This window comes from Microtus oregoni, unplaced genomic scaffold (assembly GCF_018167655.1).
Source record: "Microtus oregoni isolate MIOR12 unplaced genomic scaffold, Mior012 000009F_ref0000495, whole genome shotgun sequence".
Classification (NCBI taxonomy): domain Eukaryota; kingdom Metazoa; phylum Chordata; class Mammalia; order Rodentia; family Cricetidae; genus Microtus; species Microtus oregoni.
In genome coordinates, this window is record NW_024543068.1 from 31,722,431 (window position 1) to 31,743,182 (window position 20,752).

Below are 20,752 nucleotides of genomic sequence, written 5' to 3' on the forward strand. Positions count from 1 at the left end.
CAGGTTTTTTTCCAGTCCTGGATATTGTGAGTTAATATGGAAGTTAAAATTGTTCTGTCAAGTTCTGTGAAGATTTATATTAGAATTTTGATAATGAATTATACTGAAACTGTAGATTGCTCTTGGTAGGATGGCCATTTTTTCTGCAATAATCCTACCAATTCATGAGCATGAAATATCTTTCCATTTTCTGATATTTTCTTTGATTTCTTTCTTCAGTGTCTTAAAGTTTTCATTATAAAAATCTTTCATCTGCTTAACTGAAGCTACCTCGAGATATTTTATTTTCTATTTTATGTTAAAGTTATTATTTCCCTGATTTCCTTCTAACCACATTGATTGCTCTGTCCTCATCTATCCATACCAATGCACAGATTTTGAACAAAATCTTTCACCAAATGCTAACATCATATCAATTGAAATATACATTTGTTTAAAAATCACTAATTTGCTTATATACCATCTTTGTCTTTGGTCAGCAATACAAAGCTAAAACAAAAAACCCCAAAACATCATTATATATTACATTAAAGTATAATAGGGCTTAATTAATAATAGCTTTAAAGACAACATATAGGTCATCCTTTCTTGTTTTCTGTATTAGGGAGGCAGGTATTTGAATATACAATTAGGTAACCCATAACACCCATGTGACTTGCTAATTGCTAATTTCATCAGGAATAAAAAACAATCTTACAGAATTCTTTTTAAAAATATGTTTTAATTACCCATTTTGAAAGATGATTTTGATTTCTGATTTTGTCCAAGTTCTATTCTGGAGATTATGGATATATTTGCACAAATCTGTTCAATTGCATGTGCCACCTGCTGCGGCAGAAGCATGGGTGTGGGAGTTTGAGATGAGGAGACCAGAGAAAATGATTCCTAACCTCAGTGATAAGGATGAGGAGTTGTTGGTAATGGAAATGGGAAGGAATGGGTGTCCAATTGATTTGGGAGAGAAATGTTTATAACATCTCTAAATTTACCTTCATGAGGAATGAATAATGTTTAAATTTCTGTAGACCTTCAATGGAATTTGTCTCTAAACATATTGCTTATTAATAAATTTAGAAGACATTAAATATACTTATGTAAATCTCACCTATATCTCTAATTCATTATTTGTATAGGAGAAAGCATATGTTTGTAAAAAACCAATCTTGACTTGGTAGAATTCTGCATAAAGTTCTTCATTTCTTATATCCTGAATCCAATAAGAAAAATTTAATATATTAAACCATATTACAAGTTGCTTTATGCTGTGATTAGTGATTGCAACGTTACTACAAATGTATATAACATGTTCTTCATTGCATTCAAAAACACTCCTACTTATACACACATTGTCATTGTTTTAAGGTTTTCTATGTCAACAAATATATTTTCACTATTTAACATTTCACATTGGCATTTAGATAGACTGTCATCCATTTCTGGAGGGTATTCTATGCTGGGAAATTAAGAGTCTAGAGTAATCCTATTTTGTAAATTGTAGGCCCCTGGTTTGTCAATTTTGTTTTGTTTTTTGCTTTTTTTTTGAATCATCAACATTTCTTGCTTTTCAATTTGGAAATTTACATATACATCACATTTACTAATTATCATCATCTTCCTTGTTTTATTTATCTTTCAAGTTTATTTAACAATATTTTGAAGGGAGTGCTTCACTTTTTATTAATACACTGTATTCTTTTCTCTTGTTTCTTTCTCAAATTTAACATTTGTGTTTTACAAACTTTCAAATAAATGAAGAATATCCCCAAAATGATACTTTTCTTGACAATGTATTAGATTCTCTTCTCCTCACAAAACAACACTGTTGTCCAGATCTTACATTGGAATAAACTCAGGAGCACAAATATTAAGTATCCTTCAGTCTCAACAGCATGTGAACCACAGAGCCAAGGATACACCCATTTGATTTCAAACAGTATAAATCTATATTCCATGTCTGTATCCATCATAATGAATTGCCCATTTTCAATTATTCAATGCAATGTAACTTCTTCCCTTTTATGAAAAGTTCCTTTTCTATTTTTAAATATTCCCTAAATTATTCTTACACTAGTAAACCAGAAATATTTCCTTCAAAAACTCATTTTTATTTTATTTGAGCTGGATAAATTTATGGGGTTAATTTTTGCCATATATTATTGTACATTTCCTTTTAAAGTGTGGCAAAACTGTCAAATTATTTCAGATTGCATCTACATGATGAATATACCTTTCACGTGAAGTTATTGCATAGATAATAAAACGGTTATGTGGAAATATAGCTACATGGGGTAGACATGTATTTAGTGTTTATCATAAATATTCTAAAGTTTTTAATGATTTAAATATTTACTTAAATACCTATGTTTTGCTTAGCCTGATTTACTTGTTCATGCTTCATAACCTGGGAGTGTTTGGGGACAAAAATTTAAATGATATTTAAATAGTATTCAGAAACACAATAAATAAAAATGAATAACATCTTATTTCTTTACAATAAAAGTGCGTAACTCTATTTGATTTGATTCTCACACCATTAAATATCAACTTGTGTGGTTAGGAAATGTGTCATAGCCTTTACAAATAATTCTTTGGCCTACACAAAGCACTGTGAAGGGCAGGGTTTTCTTAAACCATTGAAGACTTTTATTGTTGATGAAATTTGCTGTGATTTTATGTGTGAGAAGCAGGGGACGGTGCCTTCGGAATCTTCACACTGTGTGAGCTTTCTACTTCTCAGTACTGAGTGCTGCTGTCTTGAATTTAAGACAATTAAAAGCAGCAAGACTTTTCACTTAATAGATCAAGTGCTTCCTTAGGAGTGCTTGTTTTTGTTTGTTTTTGTAACAGCATGTAAACTTTCCAAATGTCAGTAATTCATGGTTAATCATGGCTTTAGAAAACATAATCTGAAAAGACTGTGAAAAAATATTTTAAAGTTTTATTTAATGCTGCCATTTTCCTCTTACAAAGGTAAAGTTGATACTATTATAAATGCATATTTATATCTAAAGCCTCAGATTATGTGTTATATAAATATAGATTAAATGAAGACATACTTCATCTGAAAGTAAACAGAATCTTCCGTTTCTCATGTATCTTTGTAGTAGATTACTATTTTATGTTATTGTAGATTTGGGGCTCAGTGATATTTCTTTAACAATTTCTACTGATTTAACCCAAATAATACCAAAAATTAAAGAAAGATTTCTGGTAATTCATTAATTTCATGACACTTTAACATGTATATGCATGAGAAAAATGAAAATGTGAATTCTATGTGAAATTTATTTTCAATGAGTGACTGTTCATTATTATTGGGATAATTAACATTTTATTATTAAGATTTTATAGTCTTCCTTTTTAGTCTCTAGTATGTTGGAGGGACATAGGTGAATCCCACATCACTAGTAGTTTAAAACATTTTATTATTATTATTTATATGCTTTTTGTGTATAAATATATTGTATATATATTTTTCATGTTTGTATATACACCATGAACAGACATTGCTCTTGAAGGCCAAAAGAGATAGGTCAATAGATTGTTGTGAATCACTAGCACAGTGAAGAGAAGTATATTTTGGTCTTCTGTATATGCAGTAATAAATGCTTTTACCCACGGAACCACCTATCTAGCCCCAATTTTTTGTTTTCTTGAAGAAGATGGCAACAGTTAAAGATAAAAAGGTTTTACTTAGGGCATATATCCTCTGGTTGGTGTTAATTTTTGGGGGAGGTGTAAATCCATATTAATTCATGTAGAATAAGCACTGTGATATGAATTGCTTATTATTTAAGCAAAATGTAAAGCAGGAAAAATTATTATCTAATTTTTCAATTGTGTAAAAAGTTGTTTAGTAAGAATACATTTTAAGATCACACAGTAAGCAATATATTCAAGAGTTCAAGAAGCTTGTTCTATTATTTTCTTCTATTTTATGCTGCTTAAAAGGCTGTAAATTTTAAGTTAGTATTTAATTTTACTGTATTAATTGATTATGTTTTTGGCAATCTCACATAAGTATATAAAGTACTCTTATTTTTTTCATGGCTTTAGCCTCTTTAACTCCATCTACCTTCATCATTTATCCCCTTCTTTTCAGTTCTTTTCTCTTATTCATCTCATTCTTGATGTTTTTTGTTGTTGTTGTTTTGTTTTTTTTTTTTTGACTGATTTTAACTGTGTGACCAAAAGTTTGAAAATATTCAATGGAGCCTTATTGACTCACATGATAAATACTTTTTAAATAAAATAAGAGAAATTAAATTGCAATTCAAGAAAAATTAACTGGCAAAAATGTTGTACATTCAAACCAGACTTTGAAGAGTAAAGGAAAAATGGCAAATGAAAAAAAAAAAGTCAGAATGAAAGACTACAGTGAGCAAAGGGTGAAGTTTCAGGGCCTTGTAGGAAGGTGACCTCCTGAACTAGAACACAGGTTGCAAAGCTGACTTCCTCTTCTCAGTGGCAGAATGCAAATGAACCGAGTCACGAGGGAGGTCTGTGTAACAAGCGGGGTGCTCCACTCCTTGTGACACATGTCCAACTGTTGCTTGTCCCCCCCCCAAAAAAATGACACGATGAAGCAGGACTTTTATTGCAAATGGAGGATAAATATAAATCAAAAGGAGGTCAAAAGGGTAGTTCAGTTAATAAATAATTGCAGTAAAACTGATCTTAAGATCATTGTCCACCTTTATTATGGGCCATTCCTGCAATCTGAACACAATTGTTAAATATGTATTATATGTACTCAATATTAATTTTAAACAGAGGCTGCTCATTCATTTCATGGTTTCCCAGACCCTAATAATCACATAAAAACTATATTAATTACAACACTGTTTTGCCTATTAGCTCAGACTTCTTATTACCCAACGCTTACATCTCAAATTAACCTGTTTCTATTGATCTATGTATCACTACCTGGCTGTGTCCAACCAGTAAGATTTCAGCTTCTGTCTCCTTTGGCAGCTATATGATATCTCTCTGGCTCTGCCTACTCCTTCTCCATATCTCTGTTCAGATTTCTCATCTGGCTTTACTATTCTAAGCCATTGGCTGAAATGCTGTGGGAATTCCTTCATTGACTACAAGAAAACAGCTTTATTCATTATCCAATAAATGCAACACATGTACAGAAGGACATGAAAAATTAATTAATAAATTCATATTCTTTAGAACTCTTTGTCAGATAGTATTTAGGTCTGAGGAATATGGCAGAGTCAAATAATGTTCATGTTTCCAAAGAACATATATTGTAGTAGATAATTCACACAAACAAATACATGAGCTCAAAATGTCAGATGTGACATGTAATGAAGAAACTAATACAATATTTCATAATATGTGAAAATCAATCATATTATAGTTATTTATAACCAATATCTAAACTTCACCTGTTCTTTGATTCTTTGTTTCTTAATTTTTACCTTAACAAAATATAGACTGTCTTAAGTCAATGTGAATTCATTGTCACAATGCCATTAATAAGAAATCTGAACAGTGTTTGGTAGGTTCCCATTCTTGGGACAATTTAGAATTCAGCTAAGGCTAAATTCAAGAAATTTGAGGCTAAACTTCCTTTTCTTTTATTTCTTTCATTGAGAAAATATTTTTATGCCACTTTAATTTGCAATGTTTCCTATTTATTTTTAGCTACCTGATAGTATAAAACAGTACTAATATTATAATTATTATACATGTATAACATATAATATATCTATAATTATTAAGTAAAAGTACTTATAAAATTTTATAATTGCATAATTCAGATGAGACTTTTGTGGCTATTAAGTGGTGAGGGTACTTTTAATATGATCTATGAAAGCATTCTTCAGATACTTGACCTAATTCAGAGTTCATACTTCAGAAAAAGCTCTATAAATATAGATGGATATATTTGATAACCTATACAATCTACAAAATGAAAAAAATATTAAAATATTTCTATCATCTGGATTTTATAATATCTTCTTCCATATTAATCAGGTAGTAATTGAACACCTGTGTTTTAGATTACATAATATAAATGACTAATGTTCTTAAATGAGGTTTTCCTGAATTTAAGACTATTTATATTACTTTTTCAGAAAATGAAAAATTAGTGAAGGTTTATTGCATTATTTCATGAGAAAAGAACATGTGTTTTAGTGCCTTCTTAGCTTATGCTACTCCATTGTTCATCCTACCATATAAACATATACACAGATACAGAGATACAGATTCCAGATTTTACAACTGTTCCTTTTTACAATAAGATAATGAAAAACACTGTTTTATAAAAAATGCCAATGCTTCCTATATTTAAAAGAGCCCTGCATTTTATATCTTCTCAAATAAATTCAAGTTATGTTTGAGATTATTTTATATGCTAATGGAATAATAGAACACATATAATAGGTTCCATTAGATAACAAATAGAAAAAATCCTGTAGGATAGAAAATGAATTTCATGATAAATACTTTAATATTCTTAACTTTATTTACATGTATTTTTAGAATGAGTGTAAAACCTAGTACTATTTGTAGAAGGGAGCTGCAGGCTGCTTTCTGCCACCCAGCTCCGGGCCACCTGGCTAGTTTATGCCCCAAAATAACGACACACAAATTGTATTCATTTAAACACTGCTTGGCCCATTAGTTCTAGCCTCTTATTGGCTAATTCTCACATTTTTGATTAACCCAATTTTAATAATCTGTGTAGCACCACAAGATGTGCTTACCAGGAAGATTCTAGCCTACGTCCATGCTGCCCCAGAGAGGAGAGCTATCGAGTCTGAGCTCATTTCCTCTTCCTCCCAGCATTCTGTTCTGTTTACTCCACCCACCTAAAGGCCAATGACCTTCCTCCATCAACTTTTGTTCAACGATGAGTGAAATATATTAACAAAGTAATCTTATTGAAAGTAAAGGTATGGAATTTATGGTGTGTAATACCATCACCAAGGAAACAAAACAATAAAATGACTAGTCTAATTTTTAAGCAGTCTAATTGATTGGAGAAATGTTTCATTATACTGACTTTCCAGTATTACCTATTTTAACATGGGACTTTGTGAAACAAGGACAGAATTTATAGAAACACAATAAGACTTTAGTTGGTAGAATTTTAATACACTTCAAAAGACCTCTGATAAAATATTTTGAGAAAATTGATGTTTTCTATGTTGCTTAGTTTATTCAAATTTGAAATCATTATGTTTTAATTGTCGTACAAAGTATTATTTACAATACAAGAATAGCCACACTTAAGATTTTAAAATAAATTTTAAGTTGATTGAATCAAATCTGTAATTTTTTTTACCTTCTGCTTCTACCTTTCATTTTTATTTCTTAATTACATTTTAATGGAAATTCATTTCACTGGTCAAACAAAATTCTCTAAGAACAGTCCATGGTATAGACAAAGAATGGAAGCTTTAATTAACGTGATTATTTTCAGTTAATGCAATAGTCATCATTTGACATTATAACAAATCCTCTGAAAGAGACAAAATTCAGCTTAAATTTTTTTTTTGGTTTTTTTTTTTCGAGACAGGGTTTCTCCGTAGCTTTTGGTTCCTGTCCTGGAACTAGCTCTTGTAGACCAGGCTGGCCTCGAACTCACAGAGATCCGCCTGCCTCTGCCTCCCGAGTGCTGGGATTAAAGGCGTGCGCCACTACCGCCCGGCCAGCTTAAAAATTTTATTTGGGCTTACACATTTAGAGGTTTTAATCTATCATCATTCAAGTCTGGTGTTTCAAGTCTGAAGTGGGGCACACATCAATCAACCATAAGAGAAGTCTCCTCACCCCATGGTAGCTAGTAAGAAGAGCCAGAATGAACCAGGGGTCAGATATACCCTCTAAAGACTTGCCCCCATGGTCTAATTACTTTTACCAGTAACCATATTCTGGTTTTAATCAGTGCATAAAATGTCAGGAGATTACGAATGCATTAATGGATTAATCTAATAATGAACTAAGAGCTCTTATTATCTAATCACTTCCCTAAAGCTTTTAATACATGAATTTTTGACCACATTTCTTATTCAAATGCTTCTTGCCATCATAGTATTGCTGATTATTCAAACATTCTATTCTGTTTTATACATAACTAAAAACACTTTACTGAAATTAAACCAGAATTTCCTCTTGTGCCAACACTGTTGTAATACTCATGTTATGGTGATGGATATGTTAGTATATGACTAAGTTTTCTCTGTTCATGAGTGTTCATTTTCTCCCCCATAATTTAGGTCTTAAGAGCTGTGTTGTTCTAAAACTTTCTTCCCGACATGTATATGTCCTTTGTAAGGTTTACTGCACATTAATTGTTCTTGAACTGATAGTCATCGCAAGTAACTCCCACTGCGGTCAATTATCAGGCAGGAGCACTCAGAACAGTGGGGAATATGAGTCCTTGTGACTCTCTGATCAAGCCAAAAATTATGAGGACATTTAAGGGAGACACATAATAAATGAGAATTTTATTTTGTGAACATGAAGAAAGCTTCATATTAAAATCCAGTAATTCACAAGGACAATTATACTTTGACTATAAAGTGGCATAAAGAATTTAGAATACAACAGAAGACAGAACAGATTAGTACAATTTGTCATAACAATGTAGTCCTATAGCTACCATCTGCACACAATGACATTATTTAGTGTGACATGATAAATAATTAAAACTCCATGACCTCAGAGAGTCTCCATAATTTTAAAAAAGGACTCTGGGTTAAGTCTTTGAAACTCATGTTGAATGGTAAGCCTATGTTCAGTTAAAGGTACTAAGCTATATATTAAAGCACTTTTTGATACATTGTTCATTGAAGGTTCACAATTTTGCCAATGCAGTACAATGAAGGATTGCTATTTTATTTCCTTGTAAAGATTGTAACAGCCATAGATGTCTGTGCTGTCCTAATTTATTATACAAACCTCATTTTACTCAACAATTTATCATCACATGGACAGTAGCTGTGCATTCCCTGAAAAGGCCAAGTGTTCCTAATAATAGGCATGTAGAAAGAGGCACTGTCCCTCATAATGATAGAATCAAGAAAAGACTTCCACAAACCATAGAGATGTCCTTAGGCAATTTGGGAACTTATTTCCAGGAATCCTATGGGCTATAATGAGTGAAGAATTCTCAGTAAGGACATATACTCCAAGCCCTATTGATTTCCAATGCACTTTTTGCATTGCATCTAAGAAACCTGAATATTTTCTTTCACATAATTCCCACAAGTGTTCCATAAGGGTTTGCAGCTGATATGATTTCAGTTTGAAAAATTTTGTTTTACTAACCTGAAGTTAGTAATCGCTTGTTTCATGGGAATTTTACTTTAACTCTGTTTATCTTTTAGAAATATGCATTTCCAATAGTAGCTTACTAATTTTCATTCCTATCAGTAGTAATGACGAGTCACTCATGGTTCACATCTCCATCACCATCAGTCATGTCTTTTTCTTTTGATTTTTCCTATTTTAAATAGTTTATGTTGATAATCTTTGTAATTTCATGTCTTCATTGATTTTCTGTTACTACAAAAAACACCTAGCAAAAAACTTAGAGAAAGAAAAGTTCATTCATTTCATGTTTGTAGGTCACATCCCATCATTGAAGAAAGTCAGTTCTAAAAATATATTAGAGGAAATGTGCAACATCCTTAGCTATCAGGGAAATTCAAATCAGAACAACTCTGAGATACCATCTTACACCCGTCAGAACTGCTAAGATCAAACACACTAATGATAGACTATGCTGGAGAGGATGTGGAGAAAGGGGAACACACAACCATTGCAGGTGAGGATGCAAACTTGTACAACCACCTTGGAAATCAGTACGGCAGTTTCTCAGAAAATTGGGATTCAACCTACCTCAGGATCCAGCAATACCACTCTTGGGAATATACCCAAAAGATGCTCCATCTTACTGCAAATGCATATGTTCAGCTATGTTCATAGCAGCATTATTTGTAATAGCCAGAACTTGGAAACAATCTAGATGCCCCTCAACTGAAGAATGAATAAAGAAAATGTGGCACATTTACACATTTGAGTATTACTCAGTAGTAAAAAAACAATGACATCTTGAATTTTGCATGCAAATGGATGGCGTTAGAAAACACTATCGTGAGTGAGGTAACCCAATCCCAAAAAGATGAATATGGTATGTGCTCTTCATTAGTGGATACTATCTATAAACAAAGGACATTGAGCCTATAGTTTATGATCCTAACGATGCTAAGTAATAAGATGAATCCAAGGTAAACATTAATAGACCCACCTGGAAATTGGAAACAGACAAGATTACCTGACAAAATTGGGAGCATGGGGGTGGGGAGAGAAGGAAGGCTAGAAGGGAAAGTGGAGTGCAGAAGAAGAGGGTTGAGGAGAACTTGAAGGAATGGGATAGTCGAGATGGAGGAAGGACAGAAATGAGAGCAAGGAAAGGGGTATCTTGATTAAGAAAGCTATTATAGGGTTAGCAGAAACCAGGGTCAAGAGAAATTCTCAAAAATCAACAAGGATGACCATGCCCAAGACCCTAAGCAATAGAGGATGGGGGCCCAATCTTGACTTGCTCTGTAATTAGACTGATGATTACATTAAATATTACCATTGAACCTTTATCCAGGAACTGATCAAAACAGAGGCAGAGACTGGCATCAGAGCACTGGACTGAGCTCTCAATGTCCAGTTGAAGAGTAAAAGGAATGATAATATAAGCAAAGAGGTCAAGACCATGATGGATTGACCCACTGAAACAGTTTACCTGAACTAATAGGAGCTCACCAACTCCAGCAGAACTGGGAAGGAACAAGTATAGGACCAAACTATTCCCTCTGAATGTGGGTGACAGTTGCTTAGCTGGGGCAGACTGAGAGGCCACTGGCAGTGGCACTGGGATTTATCTCTACTGCATGTACTGGCAATTTTGGATCCTTTTCTCTTTGGATGTATACCTTGCTCAGCCTAGATATAGTCGGGAGGTCCTTGGACCTCTGAGGATTAGATGTGGGTGGGGTGGGAGAGTGTGTGGAGAGAATGGGAGGAGGGGAAAAAGCGGAAATTTTGATTTTAAAAAAAATAACAAATTAAAAAAGTCAGGTCTAATATCATGGGCTGAATATACATAGGAAAATAAAAAGTAGGCTAGACAGCTGCATTTGAGTTTTTGTCTTTGCTTCATTGTTGGAAATTTTAGCACACCATCTGAAGCCACTAGCAGTGCTATAAGCTGCTTCCACCACAATGCTGTTCCCAACATGGCGGGTTATAGTCTCAAAACATGTATATGTTATGGGAGCAAACTGCCACTTTTAGATTTGTTTCATGTCCCATCATTCAGGTGTAAAATCATGATTGTTATTGAAAATCTAATAAATAACCCAAGGTGTGTACTTTCATAGTCCCTAAGGAAGGACTTAAAATCACCAATTTTTTAAATGGGCACAGTAACAAACAACCTGCTTCCTAGATACAGATTTCTAAGCCCACATGTTTTTACAGTCATATTTTATCAGAGAAACTTCTCTGTGAAGTGAAAGGTAGTTCACACATAAACAACTGGTCAAAGTTCAGAGAAAAATTGTCTGTGGAGAGCTCAGCTATGAATGATACATTTATATCACATCTGATTTTCCCCAAAGATTCAAAGATCATGTGCAAGAGGAAGTTAAGAGACTGTACGAATCAGAGATCAGGAAGGATTCTGGTCCTACAATGAAACAATGTCTTCTTGATACGATAGGCCCATTGCACTAATGAACTCATAATATCTGAGGCTGCCTGTGCAAGACCTACATTAAATCAAGCCATTCAACATTCTAGCATAGATGGTGGAAGAAGACTTGAGTCTTCACCTCTAGCTGAGGAATAATTAATAACTGGCAGTGGAAGAGGAGGGAAAGTCAGTTTATTTAGAGATATGCCATGTAGTTGGTTGACTACACTACTGTGGATAGCTCTATACCTGTTTCATATTAACATCATTAATCAACATAAAAGATAACAAAGAGAACATAAAATTGGAAGAAAAATGTAAGTTAAAGGAACCCATGTGGAGTTGGAAGTGATTTGTGCATGTATGTTTATGTGTGTGTGTATATGTGTGTGATAAATATATCAAAATACATTGTACACATGACAGAATTTTCAAAGAAAAAAATAAAATAAAAAATTTTGGTTACTATTTTTTAGGGTCCCATTTTGCTTAATAGATGTGCATATATGCTGTTTTGACTAGAATAGTTTTGCTCTGTATTCTAATTTAAGGAATTGTGATGCCCCCAGTTTATCTTTTGTTCTCTGCAATGATTTGGCTAACTGGTTTCATTCGTGATTTTACATATATTCTGGATTAAATGATTTGTTGCAATATTGTATTATGATATATCTACTAAATTTATAATCATAATAGAGGTTTTTAATAATTTAAAAGATGAACACTTCAAATTCATGAACATAGAGCATTATTTCCACTCTTCCTATTTCATTTTTAGTCATGTATATTGAATATTTTATTTTCTTATTTAATTTTTTACTAGGTGTTTATTCCTAGATATTTAGTTCTGGAAAGCTATTATAATTGAAATAATTTTCATAGTATTTTTTAGAAAGTTCATTATTGGCTGGAAGAAAGACTAGTTATTTTGTGTGTTGATTTTACATTCTTTGTCTTTATTAAATTTATTTATAACACTTCTCATTTGGGAAGAATTGTTGCCTAAAAGTATCTGCAAGAAGATTTACATTTTCTTTCCAATTTAATGTTCATTATTTCTTTTCCTTGTCTGCTAGTTTTAATTACACTTTCGGTACTGGATGGGATACTAGAGGGAAAAATGGGTACCCTTATACCAAAGTTTAGGCAACCTTTTGACTTTTGTCCACCCAGTGTGATATTAGCTGTGAGATCTTCATATGTATTGTCCTTTATTGTGTTAAGATATTTTCCTTCTATATCTAATTTTTGAAATTTATAATGTCCTTTTGAATCTACTGAAATAGTCAAGTGGTTTCTGTAAATTAATTATTGAGGTAACATATTATTAATATATTTTTCTATGTTGACTCACTTGTATTTCAATGATGTTACTATTTATGATGGTAAATTTTTCTTTTCATATGACATTGAATATGGTTTTCTAGTACTTTTAGAAAAAATTACATCTTTAAATAAGAAATTTTGATTGATGATTTACTTCTTGTTTTGTTTCTGCTTATGTGTGTGGGTTTCAGAATCAGGGTACCATTGACTTCAAAAAATACTTACATAAGAATTCTCAGTCTTTGTCTCCTTTCATCGCTTGCTGAAGGTTAATATTCAGGAGGATACCTATATGTTTTTCTTTGGGTTCTCCTTATTTAGCTTCTCTAGGATCACTAATTATAGGCTCAATGTCCTTGGTTTATGGCTAGAAACCAAATATGAGTGAGTACATCCCATGTTCCTCTTTTTGTGTCTGGCTTACCTCACTCAGGATAGTGTTTTCTATTTCCATCCATTTGTATGCAAAATTCAAGAAGTCCTTGTTTCTTACTGCTGAGTAATACTCTAATATGTATATATTCCATACTTTCTTCATCCATTCTTCCATTGAAGGGCATCTAGGTTGTTTCCAGGTTCTGGCTATCACAAACAATGCTGCTATGAACATAGTAGAGCATATACTTTTGTTGTATGATAAGGCCTCTCTTGGGTATATTCCCAAGAGTGGTATTGCGGGGTCCAGGGGTAAGTTGATCCCGAATTTCCTGAGAAACCGCCATACTGCTTTCCATAGTGGTTGCACAAGTTTGCATTCCCACCAGCAATGGATGAGTGTACCCCTTTCCCCACAACCTCTCCAACAAAGGCTGTCATTGGTCTGGCTTTGTGGGAGCCTAGGCACTTTGGATGCTCAACTTACTAGACCTGGATGGAGGTGGGGGGTTCCTTGGACTTCCCACAGGACAGGGAACCCTGATTGCTTTTCGGGCTGGGGCGGGGGAGGACTTAATTGGGGGAGGGGGAGGGAAATGGGAGGCGGTGGCTGGGAAGAGACAGAAATCTTTAATAAATAAATAAATTAAAAAAAAAGAATTCTCAGTCTTTAAATTGTTTAAATAGGCAGAAAATAACATTACCATTTTAAATATTAGCAAACTGAGTAATGATATTGCTTCATTTGAAAATACCCATTCTTGGTTTAATGTCGTTATTGATTTTTTTAATGCCTTTGAGGGCCATTAGAAAAGCATACATAACAAATAATTTATTTTTATGTTTCTTTTTACTTTTCTAGTGTAACTTGTTAAAAATAATATCCCATGGCCTTTTGTATTTTGTGCAACAGTCTCCAAAATAGAATGTACATTGTGCAACAAAGCAATTTTCAACAAAGTGAATGAAGTCATACTAAGTAATTTCTGACTACAATAGAACAAATATGGGAGCTAATAAGAAGAACATATTAGGAACTGTACAAATATAAGGAATTAAATTGTTTGTCTCAGATTAATCAGTAATTTGAGAAAATTCAAAATGGAAATGCAACAGTTAAAACTCATGAGACATTGGGAAGCCATGTTCAGAGAAAGTTCATCAGAGTAAATAATGATGCTGAATGGATAGAAAGACCTCAAGTAAAGAGACTAACATTGTGTTGCGGGAGAATGGGAAAACTAAGGATAAACTGTATCTAAACTCAGAAGAGGGAAAGAAATAGCAAAATTCAAAGCAGAAAAAATGAATTAGATTTATAAAGCAACATAAAATAGCATAAAATAAGGAGTCATGCCTTTTCAAGTAGACAAAGTTGAAAATCTGTTAGCTCAGGATTAGAAAATATACCAATAATATAATACAATATATAATTCAAATAAGAAGTAAAAGTAGAATCTTAATTTTCATTAAAAAAGCACAAGTGATATTTCCATTAATTTAAATTATATGAAGAGTTGAAAGCTTTTGACTACAAAATGCCATCGACATTATTTTCATGACCACAGGGTGGAGGGGAAATGATGCTAAGTAGCAAATAAGTACAGTTCAACTGTGAAAGATAAAGGGTGCTTTTCTGCTATTGCAGTGCCAACAGTTTATCTGGTTATAAATATTGAATTCACCTAAAAGACAAAAAGGATTCTCAACACAGGGGTACTGTCTCTGATAAAGGTGCACTTGAAGTCTTGGCACACCATGGAGCTTTATTGCCCTTCCGCTGAATCAAATGAACAGGTAATTTCATAACTGGATTTTCAACTTGAATAGAGATTGAGACCATGACAAACGAATGGGCATCCACAAACATGTATGTGAACACAAATACAAAATAAAATAAAATAAAATAAGTATTTTTGAAAGTCTGTAAAAGAAGGCTTCACCTCTAATAATTTAAATTACTCTTTAGAGAAGAAATACCACAGTCCAACTATAAGAAAGTGGAGTCATTATTAATACTATTTTTGATGCAAATATGTAATTTTTCCTACATGTAAGTCTGTTGCACCACAATTATGCCTGCTGTTTGCAGGGTCCAGGAGAGATTGTTGGATTCCTTGGAACTGAAGTGGCAGATGGTTTGAGAAACCATATGGGCTCTGAGAATCAAGCTGGCTCTTCTAGAAAATCAAACATTGCTCTTAATGGCTGAGCCATCTCTCCAGCCCCGTGTGTATTTGTTTTTATTATTATTATTATAATTATTATTATTGAAAGTGGCTTGAGTTAATAATTAAGTGATCCAGTTCTGGTTCTTTGAAATGTGTAATGTTTAGCTTTGTTTATGTTGACTCTATATAATAAATTGTAGATCTTGGTAGTATTTAGGACTCTTTCAAACATAAATTTTGCCATACTTTTTGCATAATACTGCAAAAAGTACATACGATATTTTGCATACGTTATGCAAATATAAAACATCAACATTTAAAGCTTATCTGGATCATATTTCCTACACAAAAATATTCTTTCTTATAGCTATGTTCAGAATTTCTTGTAGATTACTTTAATATAATATATATGGATTGAAAGTTAGTAGACTCAGAATTTGTTGAACAAATTAAATTTAAAATTCTCAAATCCTTATTTTTTATATGTGTTCTATGTTTCAGAGGAAAAAATTAAGCTTCAACTGTTCAGTTAAACAATATATTCACAATGGAGACAGGGTACATTTAACTTTCTTTGCTTCAGGGTATAACAAAAAAAAAAGGAAAATGTTAGACAAAAGGAATAATTTTAACATGGTTGGTGTATTGACACAATGTCACAAAATCAAACTAATAAACCAAGGATGGCACATTTTTCTCAATTCACTAAAAGGCAAAGTTTGGGCATTTTCACCCAAATTATCACATAGTAGGAATTATCTTCTTGATTTTATCATTCCTAACAGCTAGAAATAGGCATCTTTGTCTTCTTGAAAACTTCAAGTGTTTGCTATAATAAAAATAAAGTATTTATTTTTTAAGTATAAATTGAACATTTAGAAGAATTTATGTATTTTTCAATCTGATATTGATTGATTCTTTAGGCACAATGCACTTGCAGTCACAGATTACATGTCTCTATTGTCTCTGCACAAATTATTCTAGTGACCTCCACTCACTGCAAAGGATCAGAAGTTGGGTCTCAAGGAAGTGAAATCAGAGCTTTTGCTTCGTTCTCAAGTTTACTCAGATGTTTATGGAAACTTGAAGTAGTGTGCTGTAGAGAGAAGCTGAATGACTGCTTATCTTCCTAAGGATGGGCACTAATCAATCTCACTTTGCTTATTAATATAAAATTAGGGAGCTCAAGTCTTCATTATTGCTTTTATAAAATGTTATTATGGAATAATCTTTGTATGCTATGAAGATATGTCTTTGTCAAAGTGTTCTTAATAAAGATCTGAATGGTCAATGTCTACACAGAAAGAGGTTATGTGGGACTTTCAGGCAGAGAGAAAGAAAGAGGAGACGAATCTAGGTTCCAAAGAGTCACAAGACAGGATAAAAAGAAGCAAGAAATAGAGGAGAGGTAAAAGCCACTAGTTATGTGGTAACATGTAGATTTATAGAAAGGGTTTAGTTTAAGTTTTAAGAGCTAACTGGAAACAAGTGTGAGCTATGGCTGAGCTTTCGTAATTAAGAAGTCCATATAATTTTTTGTTAAATAAAATGCACAAATAAAAAGTCCAAGTAATTGTTTTGTTCTTTCTGTATTCAATGGACTGTTATAAGAGGATAATGATTTTCTCTATCCCCTTAATAATATGAATACAAATAGTTTAAATTATAATAGAAATAAGAGTATCTGCCATGCTACGTTTATGACTTGGATTATATATGACTGAAAAAAATAATCAAAGATAATCTCTAAATATCTGATTGTTGGCAAAAAGCACAGATCACTTATTTATTTATTATTTGTTTATTTCTGGGGTTTTTAAAACAATTTTAACCTACATTTCTTTTTTGTTTTTTTAAGTAGATTGTTTTCATTCAATATATTCTGATTATAATTTTCCCTCTCCCAACTCCTCCCATTTCATCCCATCTAGATCATACACTTTGTCTTTCCTTAAAAAATAAACAGACATCTAGAAATTATAATAAGATAAAATAAAAAAGCACCAAGTTGAAATAGGACAACAAACAGGAGAAAATGAGCCAAAGAAAACATAGAAAAAAACACAATGGGTGCAGAAATACACGTTTTCACATATAGAACTTCCATAAAAACACAAAACGAAGAGCACAGATTATAATACTTCAGGTTAGACTGAAAGTTGAGATCGGTAACTATGTTTTAGAATGTGTAATCTATAATTACATCTTTGACTATATACATTAGTTTTATGTTACAAACTAGTTATAAATTGGTTATAAAATTCAAGTTAAAATATAGAAAGTAATCATTTATTTCCAGGGACACAAGTGACTATAAACAATTTCTAAACGCTTCTCATTTACTGTTCAGTCACATTTTGCCATAAAGTACATATAAAATAATCTAGGATGAAATATGAAAATATGTCTCTTTTAGGAATTTTAATACACATTATTTCAAAAATGATGTAAATTATTCTTACCTTTACATACATCTTTAAATGGCAGGATAAAATAAGAGTTAGGCAAAACAAGGTTGCTGTTGTGATTTGGTTGCCAAACATAAGCTACTTACATGAATTGCCCACTAATTTGTACCTTATAGTCTATATATCTAAGAGAAAGAAAAAATAAATAAACTGTTGAAAACAAGAAACTTACGTCAAATGCACTAATAAAATATACCACTATTGTGATTCCATTGGCGTTGGTGACAACAGAAAATATAAACTGAAGTTAATTTAAAAAATGTTTGTGCCTTCTTTTGAAAATATACACTATCTTGTGCTTCTGTTTTTACAGTAATTTTGGTACCAATTCTATGTGCAATGAAAAGGACTAGCAGAATAGAGTGAGCCTTTGAAAGACCATGGGGATTGATAGTACTTTCTTTATTTGACAAGTGTAGACATCACAGATGAAAATGAGAGGAAAAGATAAAGACAAGCAATTCTTCAATCATCCACTTAACAGCCGTTGAAGGGACTGCCAGGGGTTTTGAAGACAGAACACATTTGTGAACCATTTCTATCACCTCTGTTGACAGAAAGCACACGCAGCGACATTACAGTCATTACAAGAAGGACTTGCATTGAAATGAAAGGTCAGCAATTACAGAGTGGAAAAAAGAAATAGTCTACTCATAATACACGTTTCCTTTAGACATTTATGGCAGAGAGCTGGGAAATTCAAGGTTAGAAACAAATGAAGAATGATGGGGAGGAAGAAGCAAAGCACATTTTAGCATTTATTTGTTAAGGGCAAATAAATAAGAAGCTTCTGAGAATACACACAGAACTGTGCTCTCTGTGTTATAGACTTCATTTCAAAGGCAGGTTTTGATCTCTGATGTGGTGAGTGTTTTGGAAAAGAGTTGAAAAGTAAGCCTGAAATGCATGAGAGGTTGCATGTTCTTTTTGTACAGCCCAAAGAGCAATTTGGCTTTAAAGCTGGAAATTTTGTTTCAGTTTCTGAGTTTTTATATCTAATATATGCGAAAATATAAAAGTAATGTTGGAGTTTTAGGAAGGTCGTCCTGAACAGAAATAATAATGAGACCTGTATCTTCCTTTACAGCTGACATCACAGCTTTGAAGAAATCTGATTTTAAGTCACATCATTGTGCTCTCGGATACCCTGTTCAGAAGTAAATCTACCCAAAAAAGAAATCCCAAAAATAAAAATTGAAAAAAGAACAGTTTTACAATGGGGAAAATTGCATTCATTTTCCTTTCCAGTAAAATTGTCACTAAAGTATTTATTCCACGTTTAAAATCAGTGTTAACTAGTCTGCATTATTAAAGTAATGTGAGGTTGAAGCTTTAAGGTATTCCATGGGTTCAGTATTGGCAAATAACTCTCATTTTATTTCTTGTTTCCCTCCTCTATGTACATGATTATTTTGTTTTTATTTTTTAATTGACAAAATTACTCATCTATTTCCATTAAAGATTCCAAAATGATTAAGTCAAATAGTCTATCTATGCAATTTCAGGGGAAATGTATACATATATCTCAGGTAAAAATATATCAAGATATAAATATAGAGAGATACATATAATTTCTTATTAAGGACAAGATATGATAGTTATGTGTCCTAGCTGTGAAGTCCTGAGAAAGTTTAAAACAGGGTTATATTGGCTAGCATCCAATTCACAACTCAGAGACAGTGGAAAGTGCATAGAGATTTAAGAGAAATTAAATAACATTTTCAAAGCTTGCAAACTAATAGAAAATTTTTGTCCTATTCAGGAAAATTTTTTTCCCCATTGTTGTATATAAGGAATGAGTAGGAGTCGATGATTAATGATGAAGGTGTGCTCCAGGTTCTTCACATCAAGGCAAATGTTGTAGGCACAAAAATAGCAAAATAAGTGATTCCACTTAGTAGACAGTTGCAAATTAAATCTCAAACATCCACGCCTCTTTCTCAGCAGGTCTAGAAGGTTTTCTAGGATTTACTTTAACTTTATAGAATCTAATAATGAAAACCAGAAGAAAATGAATGATTCCTCGTCACCTGGAATGCCAGAGTGAAAAGTGGTCAACCAACCTGGTGATTCTTTGCTCTTCCAGTAGGATTCAGTCACTTGAATTCCACCAGTATTCTGAGCATTGCTTAGGCCCTAGTCCTGCAGTAAGTATAACACATTCCTATGAAAGAGACTCCATGTACTTTGCACAATCTACCAAAAGAATCTACCTTTGTGACTATCACAGATTCTTCCTCTAGGCTCTAGGCCTGAGCTCTGTTTATCAATCAATAAAATTCATTCTAATTTGTAAACATCACAGGTCATAAGTTCCACTCTGTTTAAATGTGTAAGTGACCTATGAAATCAGTCTCTGAAAGGCTATGTTTGACCTAGTATCTACAAACATGACATTGTCCTTCATTCTTTACCTCTCACAGATAGTCTCTCCACAAGCCAGGCTCCCCAAGAAGTATATACAAGTATAGTTTTGACATTTAATGAGTGTTCTAGCTAGTGGTTTATCACCTTGACATACGCTAGAGTCATTTAAGAAGGAACCCCAATTGAGCAAATTTTCCCACATGATTGGCCTGTAGACAAACTTATGAGATATTGTCTTCTTAGAGGAGGCCACTTGTTGGTTCCTGGCCTCCTGGCTAGTGTAGACCTGAAATAATCACCCAGAAATTGTATTAAAATACACTTCTTGG